Source organism: Juglans microcarpa x Juglans regia, chromosome 6D (genome assembly GCF_004785595.1).
Source record: "Juglans microcarpa x Juglans regia isolate MS1-56 chromosome 6D, Jm3101_v1.0, whole genome shotgun sequence".
Lineage (NCBI taxonomy): Eukaryota > Viridiplantae > Streptophyta > Magnoliopsida > Fagales > Juglandaceae > Juglans > Juglans microcarpa x Juglans regia.
In genome coordinates, this window is record NC_054604.1 from 24,818,202 (window position 1) to 24,830,142 (window position 11,941).

The 11,941-nt window shown below is 30.9% G+C and overlaps 1 pseudogene; it reads right to left on the reverse strand.

Moving 5' to 3' along the window:
• Positions 1–6,851: 6,851 nt before the first annotated feature.
• LOC121235966 lies at positions 6,852–7,867 on the reverse strand (annotated as a pseudogene).
• Positions 7,868–11,941: the final 4,074 nt, after the last annotated feature.

Here is an 11,941-nt window from a genome sequence, read left to right on the forward strand (position 1 = left end):
TGAAAATCTCTCTATTAGAGTATTGTCAAAAACTTATGTATTATACAAGAAATATACATTATTGGAAGAATTGCTCAAAAAAGGAGTTTCATCAAATTATGTAAAAGGAAATTTAAAATATAATTTGTGAAAATAACCCGCTACATGTAGCGGATACTGTTCATCTTGTAAATATTTTTTTAATTATTTATATTTAATTTATTCTCTAATTTTTTTTTTACTTTGATTTTTACCATAGAAGTAATTCTTTTTATTGTTCATCATTTAAAACACTTCTATTTCATTTTCATTTAAAAAATATCTTGGAAATATTTTTTATCCAATTTTCTCATATTTTGATTTTATTTGTAATTTTTATTTGGTGTGTATAGGAGTAAAATTATATTACATTTTATACAAGAATATATTATAAATATAAAAAATTATATAGATGTTGGAAATTTATTGATAGAAAGGAAATTTTTAAAAAGAATAAAAAAATATTATTTAAATGATATGAAAAAAATTGATAAATTGATATTTGATATATTATAAAATAGATAAAATGATATTCGGTGATATATTTAAAACAAAATAAAGATAAAAGATAAAAGAGGCCGCCGTTCCAATAAGTGTAGGCCACAAATCCAGCAATCGCAAAAGGTTTCAGGACAATGGAGGACTTGACGTCTTGACGCCAGAGCGCAGATGCGAGAAGCTAACAGGCCCGGCCGGCCCCACCTCCCCTCCAACATTTCAGACCTCCTCGGTATGCTAACCACTACACTAAGTTCACGCCACGCAAACTCACCTCCAATTATTTACCTCCACATAATCACAAACACCAACCTTTATTATTTTTAAAAAAAAAATAATAAAAATAAAAACAAGGAACGTTCGTGTGCGCATGTCTGTCGCGATCTCTACGGCGCGAAAACCCATGTCGCATAAAGGGTCGAGACTCGAGACATACAATACAATACAATTATACAACCAAACCAAAAGAAAAGAAAACCCTATTTTTAGGTGCGGACCGGACCGCAGCAGAAAACGACAGGTTCACGTGTAAGGTGGGGGCATGAGCCACATGAATGAGTTGTTGTTTCAGCTTCAGCACCCCCCCAAAAAAACAAAGAACTCAAAGGTCGTGCCTGGGTCCTAGCTTTAGGTAAAAGTACTGAGGAGCGTGGTGGGGACATTCGCGTTGGGATTTGTGTTAAACGAACTTGGGTCGTTTTTCTTCTTCTTAAATTTTGGTAAGGAAAGAATGTCCTGTCCCCATACGTATCGGGACGCATGGGGTTTGGACCCATCTTGAGAGTCTGGGCCGGCATCAGATAGCAACACTTCGAGTTTAAAGGGCAAAGGAAAAGTGAGGGTACAGTGTGCTAAACCAATAAAAAGGATTATGTCTCTACACCCTTTCCTTATACATTGCATTTGCTCGAATACATGGATCAGCATCCGCCATTTTCTTCGTTGTTTTTTCTCTTCAAGGAACTAAAAAGTCACGGAGATTTTTACATAAAAAAAATAAAGGATAAGAAATAAAAACAACTCAATGGCTAGGGAGCATGTAATTGACTTACATAAGTCGTGTGCGATGTTGGATATTCCCACTACAGTCTACAACTAACCATTTTGTCGGTAAAGGGATTTCTTTCCTAAATTGAAAGCAGCTTTATTTAACGGAGCGATTAATTAATTATGACTAATGATATTTACCATTTCTTTCCATCGTTATCCTTTTACTATCTTATAATATGAAACTATTTATTATATTTCCGATGTTGATCAATTATTTAATCTCATATAAAAAATTATGAGAGTATGACAATTAAAAGGATATAAATAAATCTTTTCTTAAATATATATATAAGAAAGATTAGTCTTTATACTTTTTGGCATGAGAAATATTTTAGTTATAAAGTTATTTCATAAAAATAAATTTACAAATTGACGAAGTATGATGTGATACGTTAAATTATAAATTTACTTTTATTTTAAATAGATTTAATGTATTATATGAAATCATTTCAGTTTGTAAATTTATTTTTATTAGATTTTTTTTATGATTATAACAATTTTATTTTAATAATTTACCGAATAACCTCTTAATCCATCCCCGTGTCCAGGTGATTAATTAATTTTAAGTCATCGTCCTCAAGCAGAACGAACCTTATCATTTTATCAGAAAATGTCAGCACTTATAAGGAATAAGCAAATGTGACGTTGGCCAAACTGAATATACATACATATATACATACATATATATGTGTGTGTGTGTGTTTGAGTGTGAGAAGACAGACGTCACATATACATAAATTGCATCAAACCGTGACGATGTCGAAACAAGTACGGTGTGAACGGAGAAGATTATTTGAAGAATAAACGTGTTTTCACGAGGATTCAGAATTTGCTTAATTTGTACGTGTTTGGATGATTTTGAAACCTGTAACTTGTAAGGGCAAGTGGGTTTCGTGGTTGACAGTTTAATTCTTAATTTTAATTAATGTCAGAACAGAGAGAGAGAGACAGTAACTCTAATTTCCAAGGCCATGATCGAGACTATACATATATAGGATATTTATTTTTCGATTTAATTAAAAAAAATAAACATACAAAGAAATTAGAAAGGAAGAAACTTTTCGGGTAGGCTTCTTTTGACTGACTAATTCGCATTCAATGGTGTGCCTTTTGTCAACACCTCTAGAAACTTTGTTCTACTTTGTGGAAAGCTATGGATATATATATATATATATATATAGTCTAATTAAGTACGATAAATATGATCATTGTAGTCTAAGTACGACATGATATAATTACCAGGAGTTGTATCACTCTGTTTTATTAGTGCCTTAAGCTGAGAGAAACAATTAAGCCTGTTCAAAACCATGTAAAAAGAAATTATTTGATCTCAATAAAAGTCTAACTGAAACATCAGGTCGATTGAATGAGTAACGGATTACTGTTAAATATTAATGTTACTCTTTATCTTAAATTTTGTCATCTTCAATTACATATGATGATGTATCACATTTCAAGTGGCTTCTTCTTATTAATAAGACACATACTTAAAAGAGTGTCACGCTAAGTTATATTGGAACGATATAAATTAAGTTTAAGAAGAATATTTCTCTAATTTATTAAAACATTTTAAGTCTTAAAATCATATGAGATTGAATTAATCGACTAATGTCGACTGATTATTAGGAAGTCTACATGGTTGTGTGTTAATGTATTTATATATATATATATATATGTATTTATGTATGTATGTATGTATGTATGCGTTGATCTTGATGACTTGATCTAATTATATGCATGGGAAAATCATGTAGTGGGTTGGCCGGGGATTGAAAGTGAAACATCTCAAATTTTGACGATAAAGATGCAGAAAATTCCCCCACTTTTGACCAATAAACTTCAATTAATTATAATGGTTATTACAAATTCGTTGTAGAAAAACATATAATATATATGACTGTTAAATATAAACAGCCAAACTCAATTACGTACGTACGATACCTCTTTAATTTTCCATAATTCAATTGCTGGTTGGATGTTAAAATATTAACAGTGGTTGTCACGCTCATTTTAATATTTAATTCTAAGCTTTTGACATCGCGTCAAGATAATTAGGAAAGAAAAAATATATTTATAATAATGAATTATGCAACCATAGCATAATGGCATTGAAAAAAATTAAATAGGGACCTACATGAAAAAAATTAATTTTTTAATAGTGAAGTATCTCACTCTTTTTCAAAGCAATTACGCGATATTTATGCACTTCATGGTTGTAAGTAGAATTACTCTTTAAGAAATTATTTGTTAGTTTTTACTTATTTATCAATCAATTGAATAATATATATATGTGTATATATATATGTATTGATCGTCTTAATTAATTAATTAGTGAGAAACATCATGATTATGCTTAAGAGGGCTTGACGCGGGCAATCTTGAGAATACCAATGAAGAGATGAAGAGTATTAATTAATATAAGAGATTACAAAATTATGAATGGATTAACCAACATTGATCCAGAGTCAATGCATGCACCAATTCAAATAGATCAGTTGGTTTTGGGGCTAATTCCAGAGGTTGGCTAATTAATTAAGCGATCGAGATGCTTCTTGGAATAATTTAAATATCATTCTTTACACTATTAATACAAGTTATCTCTTCCTAATGATCATCACTGATCAGATGAAGATGAACATCATGTGCTAAGGTTCCTTGGAATATTTGTATTTAAATATTGTTCCTGGTTTTGTCACTCCAACGGTTCGAATCTTGTTGGAGATTCTCAATTCATGTATTATTGTAATCACGTGATTACGGGCATAATCCAAGATTCCAAGTTAATTTTATTGGATTATGACCTTACAATTTATCAAAGTTTGCAGATTGCTATACAATATAGAGAACTCTCACGAATATACGTTATAAGAAAAATGAATATTTGTGATATAACTCACCACGTAAAAACCTTTTCCTTTAGTAGAGAAGATAAATAAATATACAAATGTTTAGTTATTTTTTGTTAGATTTTGTTTTTAAAAAAATAATGAATCAATGAGGAAAATAATTTATTATTGTTTCACAATTTTTTTTGTTTTTTAAATCTGGCACATCATAATTGATTTAAAGCTTATAATATTACCATTTCGAGACATAGAATAAAGGAAGAACGTATATCTATTATCAATTGGTTAATCTAAGGATAACTCATGATCTGTCTCGACCCGTTCCTTGGCCTACTTAATATACTAATAAATCAGTATCCTGCATTTGAAATGCAAGAATAGATATGGTTACAACATTTTTTTTAATTCTTAATCAAGTTGTAATCTTTATTATTATTATTATTATTATTATTTATATTTAGCTTGAAAAAAAATCTAGTGACATTGACCAGTGGGGCAACGTCAAACTAACTAAAATCTTATCCCTATTGAAAGATATATCTTATAAATGCAATTCAACTATATTACTCGTTTTATGGGGTCCCAAAAAGCATTTCATATGCACCTGAAAGTAAATTGATCCACATGTATTGAAAGAATATCATTCACCTGTAGTTCTGTGATCATTATCTCTTACAAGTTTTTTTTATTCGAAGTCTAAGATGGATATATGAAATAGATTTAACAATATTTATTTAGCATATAATTTTTCGGATCTAACCCGAAATAATACTTGTTTTACGTTTTTATCTCTCTCACATCTTAGAGCAATGGATGTTTTAAAATACAGTTTTCTTTAAAATATAAAGAATATTGATCAAAATAAGGATCCAATGGATGTTGTAAATCATCTTTATTTTCCAAGTAGCTGCAGTAATCTCGCATCTATTTCGGATTTATTTGCTAGAGAATTCACGAAAGTGTATTGAAAACTGGAACTAGATTTCTCAAATTTTTCTATGTTTTTTTACAAGTAATTTAAAATAAGACATAATTTTTTTCTATTTGTTTTTTGTTATATTTTGAATCAATGTTTAGTTTGCTTTAAAATAGAATATAATGATATGAGATTGCATATGAGGAGATATTGTAAATATTAAAAGATAGGAAGATATTATTGATAGTTAAAGAAAATATTTGAAATGAATAAAAAATATTTAAATGTATAATATTTAAATGATATGAAGAAAAAATAGATAAATTGATGTATGACATATTGTAAAAGTCAGTATATAAAATAAAAAAAGTGAATTTTGATGATGTATTTTAAAAGATAAGATGAATTATACATTGAGAGTGCTCTTATATTCTATAATTATGATAGAAATTAAAAGTTATACAACTTCTAAATAGACAAGTCTAACACGAGCTTTTATAAAAAAATGAATCCCACTCAGAAAAAGTGTAGAAAAACCATTCTTTTATTTAGTGAAACCTATTTTTTTTTTTTCTACAAAAAGCGTAGGCGGGACTTGTACTTGTTCCCATCACTCAAGATATTAATCCATCACTTTTACCCGTCCAAGCTATAGTACCTACTTTGGTCTGTTATATGACGACTACTTTTGTTTGTTCTCTTTTATGAACATCAATTGGGTTCAAAGTCAAGTGAAGGAAAAACTCAATTCGGGGAAGCTCCTTGTTTGAGCAGACTCAAATCCAATCATACCCAATATTGTTCATAAAACCAAAGTAAAATTCAGCTGAGCATTTCCTAAGAACTCTGAAATCCAAATAAACCCAAATCAATCTCTTAGGAATTAGCATTTTAGATTAATTTGAAAAGGTAAAACAAAGCACTTGGCATATATATATATATATATATATATATATATAGAATTAGGCATTTATATACATGTGTGAATAGTGTATGTAATTGGGTGCATATTAAAAGCAAAAGTAGCACAATCATTAATAGATAAAAAAGGTTATGGTGTTCATTTGGTACTTATTCAGTTAGGTACTCCATGTTAAAACTTTCCAGTACATTCAAACCCACATGATAAGTGGGGCCAAAATCCCAGATTATTTGTAATTTTTCCATGATACATTATGAGGCAGTTAACACTGGAAGATTCTTTAACTAACCTCAACCAAATCATGCACCTCCCAAACTGGTTGGCATGTAATTATTTACAAAAAAATCCTCCAAAACAAGCAGCTACCCATTTATTATGGCACACTTGAAAACAATTTCCAACATAATTCCCAACCACAAATGCCCCTTGCAAATATATTTGCATTAATGCACAATCCCTCCTATAGAAAAACCAAAATTAAAAAAAAAAAAAAAAAAAAGAAAAAAAAAAAGAAGGAGAACATAAGCCAATTGTAAATCCTTTCTATGAAATATTACTAGAAAATAAGGGAAAGAAAAAAAGACATATTGAGAACATCATGTGCATACCCAAATCACTCACTGAAATATCCATGTTACTATATCTTCAAAAATCAGAGGTTCATTCCAATTCTTTTCCAAAAACTATGAAAAAAATAATATTAGTCTATTTTTCATTCATTCTTTCTTCACTGTTATTTCATAAACATGATGAGATCAAGTATTATAATAATAATAATAATAATAATATATATTCTTTTAATTATTTCGGCAAAAATCAACCTCTGTATAAAGGAGACCGTTCCTGAACCACCTTGGCGATCTTTGACTGCCGAAAAGCCTTTATCGGACTCGGAAAATACCAACTCCGACCCTTCCCTCTGCTCTCTCGGCCACCGAGCCCTATTCCTGAATCTGACGTCACCGAGACGGCGACGGATCTCGACCTCATCATCATCGTCGTCCTCGCCCTCACGTCCTCTTTTTCTTTTCTTCCACGGCCACTTCGTCCTGCTTCTTCGCATTTCCTTCGTCCGCTTCCACCTTCTTGCTTTTCTGCGATCTGAACACCGACCAAAACGACGAAGCTCTGCTCTTACCGCCAACCGACGCTGGTTCTTTCAGTTCGCTCTCGTTACCGACGAACCGGGAGCTAGACCGGAGGAAGGGAATCGCGAGCGATCTGGACCGGCGAAAGGCTGGCTCACTCTCTAATAGATTGGAGACGCGACCGACGGCTCCGACGCCGCCGTCTGACGTCGAGAAGCGAGAGAAGGACGAAGACGAGGACGAAGAAGACGAAGTCGTCGCGGCAGTAGCGCGGCAGGAGCAGGGCCGGACGTTAGCGCAGTCGGGGCAGAGGATGGAGAGGCGCTCGCGGAGGCAAACGTGGCAAATCCCGCTGCGGCGACGCTTGGAGGGGTGCTTTGGGCATTTCCAAACCTCTTCTTCGTCCACATAAAACGCCATTTTTGGGGAATACCAACAGCTTGCTCTTGGATTTTTTGCTTACTCTTTACTTTCTGCTACGCAGTGCCTCTGGCTCTCTCTTCTGTTTCTCTCACCTCACCGTCTCTGTGGCTTCCCTTTGGCTGAGGTTTTTAAAAAGGGAGGGTTTGATTGGTGGGAGACAGATTAACCATGGTTGAGTCAAATTCATAACCGGGGTTGGCCTGCCCCGTCGTTTTGGTAAACCTTGGTGGACTGAGTGAAACGCCGCGTTCTGAAATTTAGAAGATGAGGGTTGATCGGGGTTTGTAGACTATTTGAGTGTGTTCACACGTGTAATTATGTGCGAGCAAGGGTGTAGGAGTCGGACGTCACACACTTCACATCTGGAAGGGGACAAGTCGGGGGATTCAAACAACTAATAGATGGGTCCCACTTTAAAAGAACAGAAAAATCCATTGGTTGGTTGTGTAAGTGGGATGTTTTTTTTTGACGTTTTTAATTTTAGGGTATTTTTAAAAATAGAAAAAAAAAGTGGGGATTTTTTACTTGATATGTTAACGAAGGGAATGAGGCCAGGATTGTAAATTGAAAATGTCAAAACAATCGCATCATAAACTCAAATCTTAAAAAAATAAAAGCAAGTAAGTAGATGTTTGTTGGATGCTATTTTAATCCAATGAAGAAGATTGATGAAGATCTTATGATGTCACCCTAATTTTCTGAAGAATAATAAAGTTAAAAGCTAAGGTCACATCACCATTTCACCTTGGGCTCTAAATGGTTTGATACATGAGTTTTGACCTTCTTATCTCATATAACTATTTATTATGAGTAAATCTCTAATTACATGAAGTTTATTTGTCAATCATAATATATTTATATATATATATATATATATATAAAAGAAATGTAGCGTCAGTGGTTAGTAACATGATGCATTCAAGAAATTAAAAATCAGAAAAAAAGTATTACAAAATAAAATAAAATAAAAATGTGAAAATATATTTATAGACTACGTTAATATTTCCAGGTCTTAACCCATTTAAAATTGGACTCTTCGGTGTCTTTAAACGAACGTTTTAAGACTGTTAGCCAATCTTTTTAATGGCCCACTTGAATGAATCTATTATTATTATAATCAATAATTTGTTATGTGTGAGATAAGGGCCATAAGGCGAAGAATTAAGTGAAGCAGCTTTTCAATTTTGACTTCTAAGGATAAATAATAGAAAAAGAATTTGTATAAATTTTAAATAAATAAGTCTCAGACAGTTTTTTTTTTTTATAAAAAAGTAGACTATACGTTAAAAAGTATATAAAAATTTGAGAAAAGATATTTACAATTTGAATTGTGTAACTGTCGTATAATCGTTTTAAAAAAAGTAAATAAAACACAGGACTCACATGAAATAAATTAATTTTTTGATAGTATGCTCCACTCATTTTTAAAATTATTACGCGACAGTTGCACAATTCATAGTTATACGTAAAATTACTCTAAAAATTTTTTTTAGTGACACTTATTCTTTTTTTTTTTTTACAAAAGACTTGCACAGTACTGCACATTACTTATATATTTCAAGCCTGTAACATATATATCATATTACTCTGCATGAGTCAATTTAAATCCTCTTACTGGTGGAAAGAAGGAATTGTTAGATGCGCCTGGTCGGAATAGGCACTGAAATTCCATCCCTTAGAACCGTATTTAAGAGTGCGTTTGATAAGTAAACTCATCTCAATTTATCATTACAATTTTTTCAAATCTTAACACAAAATACAATAAGCAATTTAACTTTTTCAAATCTCAAAATAATAATAATATTAAAAAATAATATTCTAACAATATTATATTTTGGGATACTAAAGGAGGAATTGATTGTTGAGCCGTACGAGGTAGGAAACTCTGTCTTGTTTATTATATTTTTGGATTTGAAAATATTGAATTGTTTATTTTATTTTATATGAAAATTTGAGAAAATTATAATGATTATATGAGGTGAGATGAGAATGGTTGTGAAAATAAACAAGAATAATTTAAAATAATGTGATGGTGCTAATTTATTTTATTAAAAAACATTAAATATTTTTATATAAATTTTAAGTTTTACATAACTATTCTGGACTTTAATAGAGTTATTAAAGAGCACTTGTGAAAAAAGATGTTTGTATATACATTATTACTTCTACATATATATTCTATTAGAGGAAAAAAAACATTTTTATAAAATTGAAATTGAAATTCGACAACTTTAAGTTCGGATTATGAAATTAATTAAATCACAATTATTCAAACCAACCTATTATTAAATATCTTAAGATAGAGATATATGACATCCTAAAAAAAAAACAATTAAAAAAATTAAATATACTTGGCTTATCACTGGACAAGACAATCAATATTAATGTTAGGATTGGTAAAATCATCCCTTAACAGTGTACCTCGTACCATAACGTTGTGACACTATAAAAAAAAAAAAAAGATTATTTATTTATGATGAGTTAATTTTAATAAAATAATTATTTATAATTAAAATTGATTATAAATAATCTTTTAATTACAATAAATTAATTATAAAAATTCGTTTTTCTTTGTAATGTGATATTCATGATATAATCAACACAAATATGCAAAATTAATCCAACATGAAACTCATGCTGTTTTCGAACTTCAACCTTGACTTTCTACATGACTGCATGCTAGCTAGCATGGTTATTCTGACTTTATTAATATTAATAAATAACCACGCGAACAAGTGTAATTTATTTGTTGTAAAAGTCAAAAAGGTTAGCAAGAAACTGAAAACTCGAACTAGAAAGCATTTTTCTAATCTTTTTTTCCACATCAAAAACTTTTCTGCAGACGCGCAAAGTCTATATGCAGAAAGACACCAAAGATGAAGTTTCCCCTTTGGTTCCTACGAAGAAGTGCAAGAGTTGTTAATTCATCACTTGCTGGGTTGGAAACTTTGCTATGTCAAGCAATGGACTCGATCGAGTTACACATATTTGACAAAGTCCTAACAGATCTAACGTACGTTCTCTCGGATAAGCATGCCTAGTGTCTGTATCTTATTAGGGTTAAAGCTTGTGTTTGAAGTACTACACACTATCATACAGACTTACATCTGCCCCCAATGGACATCTGTTGTACATTAAAGCTGGTACAAGAAGGATTTCATCTCAAGAGGAATTTTTTGGTGCATGCCAAAAAATAAGATATTCTTGAGTTTTTCTTCAAAGTTTGGCCAGGAAATGAAAGAAATATAGACATATAAAGTGAGTTATACTTATCTATTTTTGTCTGTTTGAGTCTTATAAAAAGTCTTAAACTAAGTGTTTTATAAATGATATAACATCTACTATATGTATTTATTGCTTTCACATCAACTCTAGACTGATCTAAATAATCTGATTGATTATCAATAATCAATTATTTTCGTATATGACCATATTTCAATGTGAATATAAATTTTTCTTATGGGATCATGAGTACAAGGATAAGAGTTCAGAGCAATGATAGAATGACAACTCAACTACAATTTTATCAATAATATGATACTTTTTCAAAATTCAAACACATCAAATCAAAATCAAAAGAGAATAACTTGAGAAGTGATACTTGCAGCCGTGAGTGCATAAGTGTTATACAATCACTTTGAACAAAGTGAATAAATACGGAACCTATATAAAAAAAATTAATTTTTAAATACTAGACTCTACTCTTTTTCAAAGCGACTGCACAATACTTGCGCACTTCACGATTACATGTAGATTACTTAACTTCAAAATGGATGAAAGCCGTGTTTTACACCACTCAATAAGTAGCTGACACCTCATTCTCTTATTGCTAATTTTGAAGATAGAGCCTATCACACCAGATTAAAGCACAATTACAAGTCGCATCTCTCATTTCCTATGCGTTGTCTTCCAGTTAGAACCCACTCTTTTTTTCACCATCGCCATCGCTGTCACCATTTTATTTATTTTTTCCATAACATCAATAATATATATCTCTGAAACAACCAAAAAAGCACGTTTGAATAGTAATAGATGTTGAGATGAGATGAGATAAGTAATTTGTAATTAATAATAAAATTATTTGAGATATGATTTTTTATGGGGTTGATGTGAGAATTTATTTAACACATTTTCTTAGTCCTAGTTGTTTTGATTCAGAATGTTTTGTATGCTTCTTAAC